This window comes from Lynx rufus, unplaced genomic scaffold (assembly GCF_022079265.1).
Source record: "Lynx rufus isolate CCGP_SWC_20201006 ecotype Redwood Valley unplaced genomic scaffold, mLynRuf1.p SCAF_14, whole genome shotgun sequence".
Lineage (NCBI taxonomy): Eukaryota > Metazoa > Chordata > Mammalia > Carnivora > Felidae > Lynx > Lynx rufus.
In genome coordinates, this window is record NW_025814828.1 from 8,703,137 (window position 1) to 8,721,376 (window position 18,240).

Genomic DNA, 18,240 nt, shown 5'->3' on the forward strand with positions numbered 1-18,240 from the left:
TTTCATTAGGCTCTCATCACAACACTTGTATTCTGAAGATCCTGAGCTTTGCATGGGGATGCAAGAGATTTATATAGCACATCGTTCTTCTTTTGTTGTGTGATGAGCGACCAGCTCATTCTTACTCTTGCCACTTGGTCCTGTCTACTGGAAATGCATGAGCTGTGCTCTATGGAGACCACATTCATTTATGTAATAATCTTTGAATGAGCTATTCCCAGGTGTCGGCTTCACTGGTCTAGATACGAGAGAGAGGAAAGTCAACAAGGAACACTCAAGCGAGAGAAAAAAGCAAGTTTGCAGTGCACTGCTAAGTGCTACAGGGAGTACGTACGAAGGATAAAGTGAGTGCAGATGACAGAAGCATTAATGCTGGCCAGTCCAGGCGAAGGGTCAAGCAGGAGGTGACCAATTTGAGCTGGATTTTGAATGATGAGGAGGGTTCTCTGTGCCACTCTCCTGGTGTCAGACACTGATCAAGTGACTTGAGCATTTCAGTTCCCAGTTTCCTAAGACCTAGCTCTAAAGTTCTGCTTTCCCAGGTCAGTGTAGATCATCTTCTTTGATCAGTAAAGAGGGGGCTGTGGTCTCCTGTATGATGAGCTCTCTCACTTTGCTGTAAGTGGTACAATAAGAGCTTCCCTGGACTAGACTATCTGCTGGGAAACTTGATATGAAAAGTATCCTTTTTTTCTTTTTTAGTTTGTTTGAGAGAGAGAGGGCACATGTGCACATGCAAGTAGGAGAGGTGCACAGAGAGAGAAAAAGAGAGAGAGAGAGAGAGAGAGAGAGAGAGAGAGAATCCCAAGCAGGCTCCATGCTCAGCAAGGAGCCCGATGTGGGGCTCACTCTCCCGAACCTGAGATCATGACCTGAGCTGAAATCAAGAGTCAGACGCTTAACCAACTGAACCATGCAGGTGCCCCCAAAAGTGTACTTTTTAAATTAGTGATTATTGATGCCTCTTAGTTTAATAGTAATAGCAAAGACAGACATTGTTCTCTATATAGTACAAAATATCCTACACCAGGGGTTGGCAAACTTTTGCCTGTGGGCTAATTCTGGTTGGCTGCCTGTTTTTAGACTGCCTAGAATTAGTAGTGCTTTTACATTTATAAATGTTGGGAAAGAAATAATATTTATTGACATTGGAAATTACACAAAAGTCAGATTTAAGTGTTCATTAATAAACTCTTATTGGGATACAACTGTACTCATTTGATTATGAGTCGGAGTCCATGATGCTTTCGTCTACTCTATAACGGCCAAGCCAAGTAGTTGCAACAGAGACTATATGGTCCACGAAGCCTAAATCTAATACATGGTCCTTTATAGAAACATTTTGCCAACCTGTATTCTAAACACATAATAAGGAATCTTTTGAAGGCCTAGGTTGAAGCTTATTTGTCTCCACATATGTTTGGATTCCTACCATTCACCAACGACATTTTTATTATTTCTTTCTTGGCTTGGGGTTTGCAAGGATGTTTTTTCTTCACTTCTAGGGGCATTATAAAGATGGAACCATTTTTAATTATGCTCTCTCTGGCTTAGAGAGTCTTACATCACATCAACATTGAACATATGAACCCCGAAGCCATGTGAGGGCTGGTCTGGGATTGCAAATTCGGAAGAAGCCTTCTCTTTGTTTTTCCCTGCAAGAGCCCATGTTGAGATGAACACATTACCCTGTTTACTTTGGGGATTTTTTTGTTAGTCTTGTCTTCATTGCTCACGTCTATAACCCTTCAAGGGTCCTTGGCAAGAAGGAAATTAAACTCAGAATTGAGATTTAAGAAGTAAAAATATCACTAGAAAGGTGGGTAAACCTCAATACTATCACTGTATGAGACAATGTTAATGTATAAATTTTAAGGGCAAATAAGTGAGGGGGAAATAAATTAATGGGTTACAGTGACACACAAAATGGATGGGGCATTTGCAGAGTCAAATTGCTCTAAGGTTCCTTTATTCTTGAGAAAGACATAGTAATGTTGAGTAATTTGTGACAAAATATGCTTTATGTTAAAAACCACTGTTGGGGATAAAGAGGGTCCTGACACAGTGGGAGAAATCTACACATCAACCTAAAGATAGACACACTGTAAACTTTTTTTTTGGTAAGTCAGCTCTATGCTCAACGTGGAGCTTGAACTTGCAACCCTGAGATCAAGAGTCACATGCTTTACCTACTGAGCCAGCCAGGTGTCCCCATTCTAAACTTCTTTGATAAAGTAAGAACATAAATGTATAAAAAGCAACTATTTACAGAATTGCAAGGAGAAACGAACAAATCCATAGTGGGAGATTTTAACACACAATTTATTCTCAGTAAGTGGAACATTTACAACACATGACCAAGAAATAGGTCTCAGCAAATTTCCAAATATCGGTATCATACAGACCCAGTTCTTCAACTATGATGCAGTAAAGTTAACAACAAAAGGGACACCTGGGTGGCTCAGTTGGTTAAGCTTCCGACTTTGGCTCAGGTAGTGATCCCAAGGTTTGTGAGTTTGAGCCCCTCGTCGGGCTCTGTGCTGGCAGCTCAGAGTTTGGAGCCTGCTTCAGATTCTATGTCTCCCTCTCTTTCTGCCCCTTCCCTGCTTGTGCTCTCTCTCTTTCTAAAGTAAATAAACATTAAAAAATTTTTTTTTAATTTGCAAAAAACAAACAAACAAACAAAAAAAAAAAACCCAAAAATACAACTGAAAAGTGCCTGTACACTTGGAAATTTAAAAGCACATTTTATTTTTATTCATTTATTTTTTTTAATTTTATTTTTTATTTTTTTTAAATTTACATCCAAATTAGTTAGCATATAGTGCAACAATGATTTCAGGAGTAGATTCCTTAGTGCCCCTTATCTATTTAGCCCATTCCCCTTCCTGAAAAGCTCATTTTAAATTAACCCATGGGGGCACCTGGGTGGCTAAGTTGGTTTAGCATCCTACTCTTGATTTGGGCTTAGGTCATGTTCTCAGTTTGTGAGATCAAGCCCTTGATTGGGCTCTGTGCTAACAGTGTGGAGCCTGCTTGGGATTCTCTCTCTCCCTCTCTCCCTCTCTCTCTCTGCCCCTCCCCTGCACTCACTCTTTCTCTCAAAATAAATAAAAACATTAAAAAAAATAAACCCATGGATCAAAGAAAGTATAATGAAATTAGAAAACATTTGTAAGTAAGCAATGATAAAACAATGCTATATTTCATAACTTATGAGATGTAGCTGAAGTGAATATTGAAAATTAATAATCCTAAATTCTTTTCCTTTTTGTTTCAAAATTTCTTTTGTGTTTATTCAGTTTTGAGAGAGCGCGCGTGCGAGTGAGTGGGGGAGGGGCAGAGAGAGAGGGAGACACAGCATCCAAAGCAGGCTCCAGGCTCCGAGCTGTCAGCACAGAGCCCGACACGGGGCTCGAACCCATAAACCACGAGTTCATGACCTGAGCCAAAGTTGGGCGCTTAACCGACTGAACCACCCAGGTACCCCCTAAATTCTTTTCTTAATAAAAAGAAGAAAGCTAGGAATTAAAGAGCTAAACATTTCTATTAAGATGTTAGAGTAAACCCAAAGAAATTAGAAAGAACTAATAAAGAGTAGCAATGAAATGGGAGACAACGATACAATAGGAGAACAAATTAACCAAAATTTCATTGTGTGAACACTGTACACATACACAAATTTATGTGTATATATTTGTATATATGTGTGTACATATATTTGTGTATCTGTATATAATACACACATACATACTCATGCAAGATTGGTCACATCCAAGCAAACATTATTTCGAATTACACAATTTTTATAATGCAAGAAACAAAACTTTAAAATTTAAAATGTCTATAGGCACCTGGGTGGCTCAGTTGGTTAAACATCCAGCTTTGGCTCAGGTCAGGATCTCCTGGTTTGTTAGTTCCAGCCCTGCACTGGGCTCTGCACCGAACAGTGCAAAGCCTGCCTGGGATTTGCTCTATCCCTCTCTCTGCCCCTCCCCACCTCAAAAACAAAAACAACAGCAACAACCAACAACTGTAGCAGATTAAAAATAAATAAATAAATAAATAAATAAAATTTAAAAATTCTGTATTTTGAAGAAAATACAGGAGCGTAATTTGAGACTTTGGGGAAAGATTTCTTAAATAAGATACAAAAAACACAAACCATAAAGGAATAGAGAAATACATTAGCTGCATTAAGTGTTATAAGCTTCTATGCATCTTGGGGCTCCTGGCTGGCTCAGTCAGTAGAGCTTGTGACTCTTGATCTCAGGGTTGTAAGTTCAAGCCAGCCCCATGTTGGGTGTAGAGATTACTTTAAAAAAAATATATATATATATGTGTGTGTGTGTGTGTATCTGTGTATATATGTACATATATATATATATAAAATTAAAAAGCTTCTATGCATCAAAATACAGTGTAAAAAAGAAAAGTTAAGCCATAAACTTAGAGATGTTTATTATATATAAAACTGACAACAAATTATTTAGAATGTATTAATTAATATCAATAGGAAAAAACCCCACAATGTAATTCAACTTAACCAAAAAATAGAAACAGCCAATTCACAAAAGGGGGGGCCTAAACAGACAACAGACATGATTATCCTTATTAATAATGAGATAATTACAAATTAAAATAAGATACCAGTATGTATCATTGAGATTAAGAAAAATGTCTTTTATTTATCTGAGAGAGACAGAGAGAGAGAGAGAGAGGGAGACACAGAGTCCAAAGCAGGCTCCAGGCTCTGAGCTGTCAGCACAGAGCCTGACATGGGGCTCGAACCCACAAACCATGAGATCACAACCTGAGCTGAAGTTGGAAGCTTAACTGACTGAGCTACCCAGGCACCCTGTGATCATGTGACTCTTAATCTCAGGGGTTGTGGGTTTGAGGACCACGTTGGGTGTAGAGATTACTTAAAAATAAAATCTTCACGGGGTGCCTGGGTGGCGCAGTCGGTTAAGCGTCAGGCATTGGCTCAGGTCATGATCTCACGGTCAGTCTCTGTGCTAACAGCCTGCTCTGGATTCTGTGCTCCCTCCCTCAATGCCCCTCCCCTGCTTGCGTGGTCTCCTCTCTTGCACCCGCTTTCTCTCTCCCTCTCTCTCTCTCTCTCTCCCTCTCTCTCTCTCAAAATAAATATTAAGAAAAAAAATGCTACTTAAAAATACTTGAGGGGCAACTTGGTGGCTCAGTCGGTTAAGCCTCTGACTCTAGGTTTCAGCTCAGGTCATGATCTCACTGTTTGTGAGTTTGAGCCCCACATCAGGCTCTATGCTGACAGCTTGGAGCCTTCTTGGGATTCTGTCTCCTTCTCTCTCTTCCCTTCCCCCACTTGCTCTCTGTATCTTTTTCAAAATAAATTAAAATAAACTTTAAAAAATTTTTTAAAAATCTTTAAAAAAAGGAAAATTAAAAGTTGATGATAATAAGTCTTGGTGAGGATTTGGAATGATCTGAACTTTCACATGTTGCTGGTGGGCATATAAATTGATACAGTCACTTTGGAGAACAGTGTGGCAATATCTAGTAAAGCCAGAGACATTTGTGTCCTATGACTGAGCCATTTCAGTACTCCCTAAACATTCACATTTGTGCACAAGTACAAGAAGACTTGTACAAGATGTTCATATTAACATCGTGAGAGCTGAATCCTGTAAGCAACATAAATATCCACCAAGAGGAGAATGGATAGATAAGTTATGGTATATTACTACAGTGGAATACCACGCAGCAGGAAATACGAATGAGCTAGAGCTATATGTATTAACATGGATAAATGCCATGTTGAAAGACAAAAAAAAAAAGCACGTGCTATAATGATGTATATAGTATAATACCATTTCTGTGAAGTTTAAAATCATGTGAAACAATAGTATTTATGGTTTCGGGATACATGCCACATAGCAAAAAAGTAAAATGGGGGGTATGGAAATGGATAAGCAAGAAATTCAGAATATTGCAAACTTTAAGGTGTATAGGGAGAAGAGTACACAAAGAACTATAAATATATTTGTAATATTTTATTCAGATGGGTGATGGGTACAAAAGTATTTTTTATAATGTCATACTTTATTGGTTAGACTGGGTAGCAAAGGAAACCTTACTATAGAAGGTGTATACTAATTTAAAAGGACAACTTGGATAAAACGTTATATAGTGGTGGTGCTTACATGTTATAGATATCACAGCCATCCATCCATCCATCCATCCATCCATGAACTAAATAAATGCCCAATATTATACCAATCACCGGGATGGTTAAAGTGATGGAAAATAAAGAAACCATGTTCCATTTTTCCCAAGTCTAGCAGAAGCCGACCTAAGAAAGTAAATAGTTACATCACTTTATGAGTAGAGATATATTTCAAATGCTCCAGAAGTACAGAAGAGGGAAGTAATAACTTGGTCAGTGGAGCAGGTTTTCTGCTGTGTTGAGCGTAGAGAATATAAAACAGTTCTTTTCATTAAATGGAGTCTGCGATTTTGTTCATTAAACATTTAGACATATTTTATGGTGTACCTCAAGGATATTGGTCCAATGATACTCCGCCATTTTGATGTCTCGTGCTAAATAAGGGTATCAAGATTTTACCAGGCTCCGTATTCTTCAGGTTATTTCTGCTAGTTGGAGGTAGATTCAAATGAGTCCTTTATAAATCACTGTGTCAGATTTATAGAGAAGGGAAGCTTGTAAAAGTGTTTCTTGTGGTCATTAAATGCCCTTTGTCTCCTGCCTAGCTTGGTATATTGATGGTCTAACCAACACATCAAAGAAATTTATGGGTTGTATCTTTGATCTCACTCTGAGAGAATAAGTAGGGAGTTGGGGAGGAGAGAACATCTGAGTACTCAAATAATGTCTTTACAGTATTTCTACAAATACAGTGTTTTTTGTTTGTTTTGGTGGGCAAGGGAATATATATTTTGACTCTCATCCAAAATGGGTGGAATAGAAAAGCCCTGAAGGGAAAACCAAGGAACATGAATTCTATTGTTTTGTTAGCTCTGTCACTTTGTGACATTGGGCAAATCAATTGGTCATTCCAAAGCCATCATAGAGTGTCCTAGGTCTCTTTATCTGCTTTATCCACAGCCACCCAATAACCATGTAGACAGGATTTCCTCCAGTATTAGGAATCCTTTCCAAGTCTCTTTAAACATTCTGTCAGTTAATTTATTTTAAACAACCAGCAACAACAAAAAGGCGCCTATAATAAATTCCATATTATGGACAATAATTCCATAATATTAATATTAATAACACCCTTAAATGCCAGTATTCAGGGCCAAGAACCAAGGTATCAAGGAAGGTAGAGGAGTGTTTCAGAGAAATAAAAAGACTAGTCTACAAGGGTAGTCAACATAAAGGTATTCTAAGCTTGGACCATATTTACTCTGGTTAAATCTATGACCTATTGCAAGATTTGGGATTTTTGTAAAACACTCTGAAGAACTGAACCAAAGGTACAGATTCAGGTGGGAAACAATCAAGGCCTACATATCACAAATGAAAAAGGTGAGAAGAAAATATTTCAGTCAACAACCGAACCATGGCCAGTTCTTAATTGTAAGTGTCTGCAAACTCCCTGGATGATGACACTTGGGAAACAAAGATGAATTGGCATTCAATTCCAATAATGGCCTCTGGGGTGAGAGGCCTGACTGTCTGTACTTGTGGAGCCACAGACAATGGTTTAAAGGACAAGCAGATGGAAACGGATGACAGACAGATGTCTCCCTTCCCACAGGCCAGTACCCTCCCTCTGCAACTCGGACTTGGGATCAGGAGTTTGGTTAGCTTTTGATTTATCCTGGTTCCTCATAAGTTTGTTTAGTTTCTTCAAAGTCTAATGGACACATGCATACCCTCCCCCCCCATTCTCGTTATCCATTTTTTCTCTTCCTATTCCCCTCCATAGAATTCACTGATTTATTAGGTCTGTTGTTTAAACATTTGCCTCATCTCCCTAGAATGTAATCTTTATGAGCACATCCATCTTTATTCTGGTCACCAACTGGTCGAGAGAGATTTATTGAATAAAGCTTAATTAAATCTGATCAAATGTCGGTATTTTTAAAAATTCTAGAAGTGTGATGTGAAAAGTCCTAATTTATTAGTGTATAGATGTTTTCTGTCTCCCTACCTGAGCTCACTCCAAGGAGAGAAGACTTACATCTCGTGGCAAAGAGTTTTCTTAGGTGTTTGGGGGTTAACCAGAGACGAACTGGAGGAAAATGAGGCCTACGTGCTTGAGGCATGAGGGCTGAGAGAGATGTGGTTTAAGAAAAAAAAAAAAAAGCTGCATCTACTTCAGCCTGGTTGCCGTTGGTCGTAAAAGGCCACAGAGCAGAGAGAAGGGCAGTGGACTGAGGGAAAAGGGGAAGGAAATAGGACTCGTGTCTCTGGGGGGTTCACACTTCAATCCAAAGTGATGTTTACAAGATGTGTAAGTAGACATTTTAGAAATTAGATTAGAAATGAAGCATTTTCAACAATGATTGTTCTGTGTGCGTGGACCCTGTGGGTTCAGGACTCAGAGGGGGTGTACTGAACAAAAGAAAAGAGAAATTCCCCAAGTCCCTCCTTCTACTTTTGCCTTCTCCCTAAAGGTTATCTTCATTTAGCAGGTTATTTTTTAATCTTTGTTGTTTTATTTTTACACATCTTGTATTTTGAATTTTTTTCTATGCACAAAATATAAATATACACATCATATTTTTAACATAAATGCCATCAAAAAATAAAACAAGGGGTGCCTGGGTGGCTCAGTCAGTTGGGCATCCAAGTCTTGATCTCAGCTCAGGTCATGATCTCTCGGTTTGTGAGTTCAAGCCCTGCGCCAGGCTCTGTACTGACACCACGGAGCCTGCTTGGGATTCTCTCTCTCCCTCTCTCTCTCTGCCTCTCCCTCATGTGTTCTTGTGCTCGAGCTCTCTCTTTCTCTCAAAGTAAATAAACTTTAAAATAAAAGTGTCATCAAAATACATTACACATTTTTTCATTCAATGAAATATTATGCATATCCAGGTTAGTACATTCTGAGAAGCTTATTCTTTTTCATGGTCACATAGTATTTTATGATCTGAAGGTACCAAAATTTATTTAACAATCCTTGTATTGATGACTATGTGGGATGTTTCTATGTTTTATCAGAACAAATAATGTTGTAATGATCAGCTCTATGTATTTTAGGAATTATGCAATTATGTCTATTCCAATGACTCTTAAAATAGGTAAAAACTGTGGCACCTGGGTGGCTCAGTCAATTAAGTGTCCGACTTGAGCTCAGGTCATGATCTCGCAGTTTGTGAGTTCAGACCCTGCATTGGGTGGCTCTGTGCTGACATCTCAGAAACTGGAGCATACTTCACATTCTGTGTCTCTCTTGCTCTGCACCCCCCCCCCCTTGCATTCTGTCTGTCTGTCTGTCTCTCTCTCTCTCTCTCTCAAAAATAAACAGTCAAAAAATTTTTTTAATAGTAGAAAACTTACTTGAGAGTAAATTATGTTTTCTTGTCTTTTTTTTTTTTGCCACTGTGTAAGTTTAATTTCTAGTACTTATTTTTTCTTTTATTTAGAAAAAAAATTTTTAATACTGTTTTAAAATAGTTTTTTAAAATGTTTGTTTATTTTGAGAGAGAGCATGAGCAGGGGAGGGGCAGCGAGAGAGGGAGAGAGAGAATCCCAAGCAGGCTCTGTGCTGCCAGCACAGAGCCCGACATTGGGCTTGAACTCAAGAACTGTGAGATCATGACCTGGGCCGAAAACAAGTCAGACGCTTAACTGACTGAGCCACCCAGGCACCCCTAATTTTACTTTTAAAGTTTATCTAAGCAATCTCTACACGCTACATGGGGCTCGAACTCACGACCCCAAGATCAAGAGCTGCATGCTCAAACCAATTGAACCAGCCAGGCACCCTGCTAGTACTTATTTTTAGGAAAAAAAAAATTGATATTATAAAATTCTCTGAAGCAAAGAATATAAACACCATTCACTAATTGTATGATAAATTTAATGTGTACATAATGAAGATAAGCATTTATTTTAATTACCCAAATTTTGGCAGATGTCCCTTCTGCTTTCATTTGTCAATTAGTTACATTACTGGTAATGGTGTTTTTGGACAGAGCACAATTAGTTTCATCAGCATCACTGAAAAGAATTAAAATCAGAATTACTATTTTTAGTTACTTCTCATGTCACTTCTTTTCTTTGTCATAAGTGGAATATACTTAAATATCTAGATCATGAATTTAGACTTGGATATGTTGTCCTGTGTTATGTATTAATGATATATTTCAAGAGGTGGTGAAATACAGAAAACTGTCCCCTTTTCACTGAGCCTTGTTGGGGACTGAGGCTCAAATGGAATGGATTTTCAGATAAAATAATTGAAGTTGACTTTTCAAGGGCTCAAATAATCTAAGCATTTTCACAAAAGTTATCCTACATCAGTATTAGTTACCTCCTATAGTATTAGTTTTCCTTTCCAGGTAGCTTAAAACAACATACATTTCTTAACTCACAATTTCTGTGTGTCAGGAGTCCAGGTGTGGGCTTGCTGGGTCCTCTGCTTGGGGCCCCCTCCAGGCGGCCACTGACACAGTACAGAGCATGGAGGCCACCTTACAATACTATCTTTTCAAACAGACCATATTATACTTCATTTGATGTTTCTGAAAAGGTACAAATAATAGCATGAATGTCCATTCGTGTACCTTGTTGTTACAGAAATTAGAATCGTGGTACAGTGCAGTTAGTAGCTTTTGAGTTATAGTTACAATCAGTTCTTCTGGCTTGCCTTTTTCTCTTTGCTTTAGGGTTGGTTTCCAGAGGACTGAGTTTACTAGACTATCTATTACTAGGGAAGTAAGCAATTCTTGTTCTGGGCTGGTAGGAAAGAATGCCTACTTCCTCTCACAGTGGATCTATGCACCCTTTACGTTGCTATCCTCACACCATTTCAAATCTTCCAAAGCAGTGGGGTCAGGGCTAATAAATTAAAATTATACAGGGAACACAGAGGGTATCATCTGTCATTCAAAATTAGAAATTACTTCAAGAAATATTGTCATAAAACAGACGGATTATATTTCATATAAGACTCAGTCATCAAATAAAATGACTTCAAGTTCACTGAAGGGTAAGTAGGAAAAGAAATGCTAATAAATAAAAATAGTTCACTGTGAAGTGTTATGTCATTTTTCATGCACTGGTTTCATACATAATTTTTATCAAGTATCATACCACAGGGTTGCTTAGTGTTGGTGGCATAAAAACACATTTCCCCTGCGAACAAATTTGTCCTTTGATTCAGCATTTCTGGAAAGTGGACCACAGATATATTTAAAAAATGTTTATTATACCCTTTGACTGAATCATTCAGCCTGGGAGTTTATCCTAAGAAAATCATAAGTTATCCAAAGAATTTTGTGCGTTTCTTATTTATCATGAAACAAATTAAAAGGTGATCAAGTGAAAATATCTAATTATATGTTAATATACGTTGTGATATTGTCAAATCATTAAAAGATGCATTTAGAGAATATTTCATGACAAAGGAGAATGTTCATCAGTTGACAAAGCCAGTGATTTTTCAACCTGGGGCCGTTTTGCATACCCTCCCCCCACTACCAGGAGGTATTTAGCAACGTCCAGAGACATTTTTAGTTGTCATAACTAGGAGACAGGGGTGCTTCTGGCATGTAGTGGGTAGGGATGAGGGTTGCTGGTCAATATTCTGCAGTGCACAGGACAGCCCCCCATAACAAATAATTATCCAACCGAATAGTAGCACCAGTCACTAGTGCTGGGGTTGAGAAATTCTGCACTAAGTGAAAGTAGTTTACTAGATTAAATGTGATTCCAGTAGAGTGAAAAGAGTCTGTCTAAGGATTTTCTAGGCTATGCCTATATCTTTAAAGAATGAAACTCTTTCCCCTTCTCTATAAGTTTAAGCAAAGAACATGAAAGTTGCTGCTAAGTGGATCATTGGCCAGGAATGAAAGAGTAAATCTATGAAGCCTCTAACTGCTTTGTTCTCACCCCTTTTCACCTGCTGTGTGTATTCCCTATTCCCCTTTCTCTGTTCATATAAAGTCTGTTTAAAAATACTGTGTTTTGGGGTCACCTGGGTGGCTCGGTTGGTTAAACCTCTGACTCTTGATTTCGGATCAGGTCATGATCTCAAGGCTCGTGAGTTCCAGCCCCATGTTGGGCTCTGTGCCCACAGCGCAGCCTGCTTGAGATTCTGTCTCCCTCTCTCTGCCCCTCCCCCACTTGCTCTGTCTCAAAAACAAAGATTAAAAAAACTTTATAAGGGGCGCCTGGGTGGCTCAGTTGGTTAAGCCTCCGACTTGGACTCAGGTCATGATCTTGCCGTTCGTGACTTCGAGCCCCACGTTGGGCTCTGTGCTGACAGCTCAGAGCCTGGAACCTGCTTCAGATTCTGTGTCTCCCTGTCTCTCTGCCCTACCCCCAGTCGCACTCTGTTTCTCTCTCTCTCTCTCCAAAATAAATATTAAAAAATTTTTTTAAAAACTTTATAAGAATAATATATTTTTTAGGTATATCATGTAGTTTTATTTTTGTATTTATGTACAATGAGTCATGATTATATTGGTAATTTAATGTGCTATGTATCCAAATTGGCTGCTACACATTTTCCTGACTCCTTGCTGTTTGGGAATAGTAATGACTCACATATTTTACTGCATAGTATTTGCCATGGGCCTCACTTAATCTTCATGTGTAATGGGGAAGATTATTATACCCATTTTTGAGATGAGGAAAGTAAGAAATAGAAATCAAGTTCACCAACTAGGAAGTAATGGAACTACAAAAGCCAAATGGGGTCCTACAATTAGGAGAAAAGACGAAAGTAGCAAACAAAAAGAAAAAAATTAAAGCATGCTTAATTTATGATCACCAAAAGCAAGTGGTATTTTTTTTTGAAACCTGAAAATGAAGATTTCGCATTTTTATAGTAACAATACATGTAATGATAGTGATGTTTGTGCTAAAAAATCTATTAAAAAATAATTTACTGGGTATGCCTGGCTGGCTCAGTCAGTAGAGCATGTGACTCTTGATATCAGGGTCATGAGTTCAAGCCCCGTGTTGGGGATGGAGATTACACACACAAAAAAATTTTAATATCTTTATGTACTTTTTTGTTCTATTGTATTAAGGAACATTTTTTTGCTCCCAAAACTCAAAGTCTAACATGTATTTATTATAAATCAAGGTGTATTGAGCTGACAGATGAGGGAGATTTTGTTAAAATCCATTTTGAGGGACACGTGGGTGGCTCAGTCCTGATCTCACAGTTCGTGGGTTCAAACCCCATGTCAGGCTCCACACTGTCAGCCCCTCCAGTTCTTTAAAAAAATGGGGAAAGGAGTGCCTGTCTGGCTCAGTAAGTAGAACATGCTAGTCTTGATCTCAGGGTTGTCAGTTTAAACCCCACGTTAGGTGTAGAGCTTACTTAAAAAAAAAAAAAAAGAGGGACACATGGGTGGCTCATTTGGTTGAGCATCAGACTCTTTTTTTAAAAATTGTTTTAAAATGTTTATTTATTTCTGAGACATAGAGAAACAGAGCACGAGAAGGGGAGGGGCAGAGAGAGAGGGAGACACAGAATCCGAAGCAGGCTCCGGGCTCTGAGCTGTCAGCAGAGACCCGGATGCAGGGCTCAAACACACAAACTTTGAGATCATGACCTGAGCCAAAGTCGGATGCTTAACCGACTGAGCCACCCAGGTGCCCCAGCATTAGACTCTTGATTGGGACTCAGGTCATGATCTCTTGATTCATGGGCTCCAGCCCCGCCCCGCATCAGGCTCTATGCTGACAGTGCAGAACCTGTGTGGCATTCTCTCTCTCCTCTCTCTGCCCATGCCCAGCTTGTGTTCTCTCACTCTCTCTCAAAACAAATAAATAAACGTTAAAAAAAAAAAAAAAGGAAATAGATCATAGGAATCCCTGAAAAGCTATACCAGAAGAAAATTTATTCTAGGGCTAGATATAGTAGTTAGATGAGCCCTAAGAAAAATTGAAAACATGTTTATTTCAGTGGATTAGTATTACTTTTTAATAAAGATTACTAAAAATTCTCTGGTCTGGTTTAGCAAAAATGAGCTAATTTTTGGAGGAAGTTTATGGTTTGTACCCTTCAAGCTAGTAATAAATACATAGAATTCATATGGTTTTTAAATGTCAGTGTGCATAATTAATAACCCATACTTACTAAATGAAGAGGAGACATTTAACATGAAAATAGAGCAATTAGGCTTCTGTAGTTTGTAAAAGGATGCAAAGATTCCTATTTGCAAATACTATTGACTTTTAAATCATTCTCAATTGGCAAATTGAGTGGGTGTTGTGACTTTTGAGAACTCAGTGAATACTAGAAGGAAATAAATTATTAAGCCTTTAAACAGATTTCTGTGTGAGCTCCAGGTATTCGGATTTATACCTTTCTAACTTAGTTGTCCCTGGACAGTCTCAGGTACTGATCGACTGAGAGAAGTAGGTATCTGGAAATGCAGTGACTTATAGTGGCAGAAGGCTTGAAAAGCAGAGCATGTGGGGGCACCTGGGTGGCTCAGTCGGTTAAGTGTCTGACTTTGGTGCAGGTCATGATCTCACTGTTTGTGGCCTGCATCGGACTCTGTGTTGACAGCTCAGAGCCTGGAGCCTACTTTGGATTCTGTCTCCCTCTCTCTCTACTGCTCCCCCGCTTGTGTGTGTGCTCGCTCTCTCTCTCTCTCTCTCTCAAAAATAAACAGTAAAAAAAATTTTTTTAACAAAAAATAAAAAGAAAAGAAAAAAAAGAAAAGGAGAGTATGTGTTCACCAGATGCCAAACACTGGCGACAAATTTCACTTTGTCATCAGGGGAACTGAGGTTTATTCACATGCCCATTTCAGCACATAGGACAGTTCCATTCAAACGGCATGAGCAGGTGGATTGGCTGTGTCTAGGTGGACCAGTATTCCTCCTTCCTCCCTCCCTCTCCGCTTCCATATCAACCCTTGAGGTTACTTATTGAATGTAAGTGTCTCTTCTTTGTATATGTATTCCTGCAGCAATTTACCTACTGTGGCTGCTCTCATTTCTGCTTTTGGCTTTATTCTTCAAGGCTACCTTTGATGATTATTTTAAATAAAATATTCCCTGAATATGAATACTACAGCAAGAGTTGCAGACTTAGACACACCTTATGGTTTGCCCTTGGTTCTTATACCTTGAGGGATGGCTCTCTTTGTATCAAAGTGATTGTAATGTTTATATGTTTAGTAATCATACCTTGGGACTATGTGGGAGATTCTTCTTTTGTTGTTTTTTTTTTTTTTCAGCCTGTATATATCTCATTTATGCTATGTCTCTAGTCCTACCCATTAAGGTTTAGAAATCAACCACAATTGTTGAAACGTATAACTCTAACTGTATTCCTCCTCTGGGAGCTCTATTATGTCACAGCTATTGGGTTAAACTATGAGGTATTTCATATGTTTTGGAAATTTAAATCATTTTGTTGGGACCCAAGATTAACCTGCTAGATAACAACATCCTGCAGTGAATTAAGTTTCGGCAAGTTTCCAATTTTGTTTCTTTCTCCTGCTATTTTTGTTAACTTAAATAAATTAAATTTCTTTCCAGAGAATAACATCCACCCCAGATCCTTCTTTTAGGATGTCTGCTCATGTCATCTTCTGTACCTGAAACTTATACTAGGCAGTTTCAGGCTCTTCATCCATGTGTAGGAGCAAAATGATGAGGCACGGATACCAGATTTGAAGGGGTGTTACCTAGGAAACAAATCAAATTCTAAGACTGTGTTTTCTATAATTGTCCATGATTAGAGATGAACCCTTGAAATTGAACTTCCCAGGGATGTGCCTTTTTGTGAGCATGCTGTGCACAGAAACCAATGAAAGGATCAATTAAGCAAATATATTTGATGAGATATTCAGCATTTCTTTTCTGTCTTTTGCCCTTTAAACAGCTTAAGTTCTGTTTGCCCTGTAACAAATATAACTACTTTGGGCTTGCTGATGGGGAAAGAAAAATTTAATTATGGAGCACTGAGGTTTTTGAATGTTTGGGATGCTTGAAGAGTAATAAAAAATACAGGATTCATATAGGCCACCTAAGTTCTTGATATAATGGTTTTTAAAATTTTTTTAACATTTATTTATTTTTGAGAGAGAGAGAGATCACGAGTGATGTTGGGGTGGAGGGCAGGGGGTGGACAGAGAGCCAGGGAGACAGAAAATCTGAAGCAGGCCCCAGGCTCAGAGCTGTCAGCACAGAGCCTGATGTGGGGCTTGAACTCATGAGCTGTTGTTACAGAACCAGGCTGGACCTCTAGTGGAAAAACCAAGCGACACTTGGAGATCGTGGTGGATCAAAGTTTTATTTTACACCTGCAGGCTCAGGGGAGATCCTTTTCCAGAGATCTGAGCCGAATGCATGTGGGAGGGGTAATTTATAGCGTTATCTCTTCTGCATTCAGGGCGGTTTGCACGTGTGTGGAAAACAGAGCAAGAAGAACCCGGAAGAGGAGTCTCTAAGTTAGGAACTAGAGTTTATGTTACTCCCGTGGGCCATCTTATGGTGCAGAACTTTACTTATTTTCCCAACACTGTGAGATCATGACCTGAGCTGAAGTCGGCCTCTCAACCCACTGAGCCACCCAGGATCCCCTTGAAATAATGTTTTATTATAACTTTAAAACAAATTATGGATGATTTTATTTTTATAGAAACAGTATAAAGCAAGCATTATTGGGGGGGGGACACTATTGTAAAACTCAAACTCTAGCTCCTATAGTTTATAACTCCAGATACCATAAAAACTGCAAAACAAAATATAGCAACCCTAAGATTTTAAAGAAACGTTGACCTCCATGACAAGTCTCTTGCACGGTGAACTTCTTTCACATGAGATGAGAAGATGGCCTGCACACCCTTGTTCCCCGCCCCCCCCTACTGGCCTGCAGGCAGTGTCCAGGTCCCAGAAGTGCCCATGGCCGATCAGGGCTGTCAGTAGTCAGCCCTTCTGGCCTTGGTCACTCAAAGCCAAGCACTACATGGATGATGTTTTATGTAAATAATTTGTATATTCTTGACTTCTGCTGTAGTTTTGGTATGCCTAAGTTGCTGATCCGATGGCTCAAAACAGTACACGTTAGGGAAGCATGGGGTTTAATCGGTTAAGCATCTGACTTCGGCTCAGGTCATGATCTCATTGGTTTGTGAGTTTGAGCCCTACGTTGGGCTCTGTGCTGACAGCCCAGAGCCTGGAGCCTGCTTCCGATTCTGTGTCTCCCTCTGTCTCTGCCCCTCCCCTGCTGGTGCTCTGTCTCTCTCTCTCAAAGATAAATAAACGTTAAAAAAAAAGAAAAAAATAGTATATCTTTTCCTTTTGGTCTCACAGTGAATGACTACTGTAGGCAGTATAATGCCCTTTCTCCAAAAATTTCCATGTCCCAGTCCTGAATGTTATCTCATGTTGGGGAGCAAGAATTCTTATGCCCTCAAAGGTTCTTCTAGCTGGACTAAGAAATTGGCACGAGAAAATCTAGTTTAATAGGCATACATATGTACAATAATCCACATAGACATGGGAATTCCAACGACAGACAAAATGAGGTATGTATGTCATTCTGAACTAAGGAGAATGGGTAGAGTTCTGGAATTTTAGAAAAAAGAAATAATGTGTGCTCTACCATACAGATGGGTCACTCAGATAAAGTTTATCTCTGCTAATAGCCCTTATTCTTGTGAAGACCCCCAATTTAGATTCTTCTGTGTAGTTAAGGGAAGGACAAAGGTTTCTTTTGAACCTGCAGGGTGTCAAGTGCCTTCAGCTCAAAATAATCCATACACCAAAGTGGCACATTCATCACATGCCAGGGAAACTCTGCAGATGTGATTAAATTAGGGATTTTGAGATGGGAAGATTCTCTTAGATTATCTATATAGTTCCAATGTAATCACAAGGGTCCTTACAACAGGGAGGCAGGAGGATCAGAATCAGAGAAGGAGCATAACAGAAGCAGAAGTTGGGGAGGGAGAGGGAGAAAGAGAAAGAGAAAGATTTGATGATGTGATTGTGCTGGCTTTGAAGATGGAGGAAGGGGCCATAAGCCAAGGGATGCAGACAGCCTGTAGAAGCTAGAAGAGGCAAGGAAACAGAGTCTTCCCTAGAACCCCCAG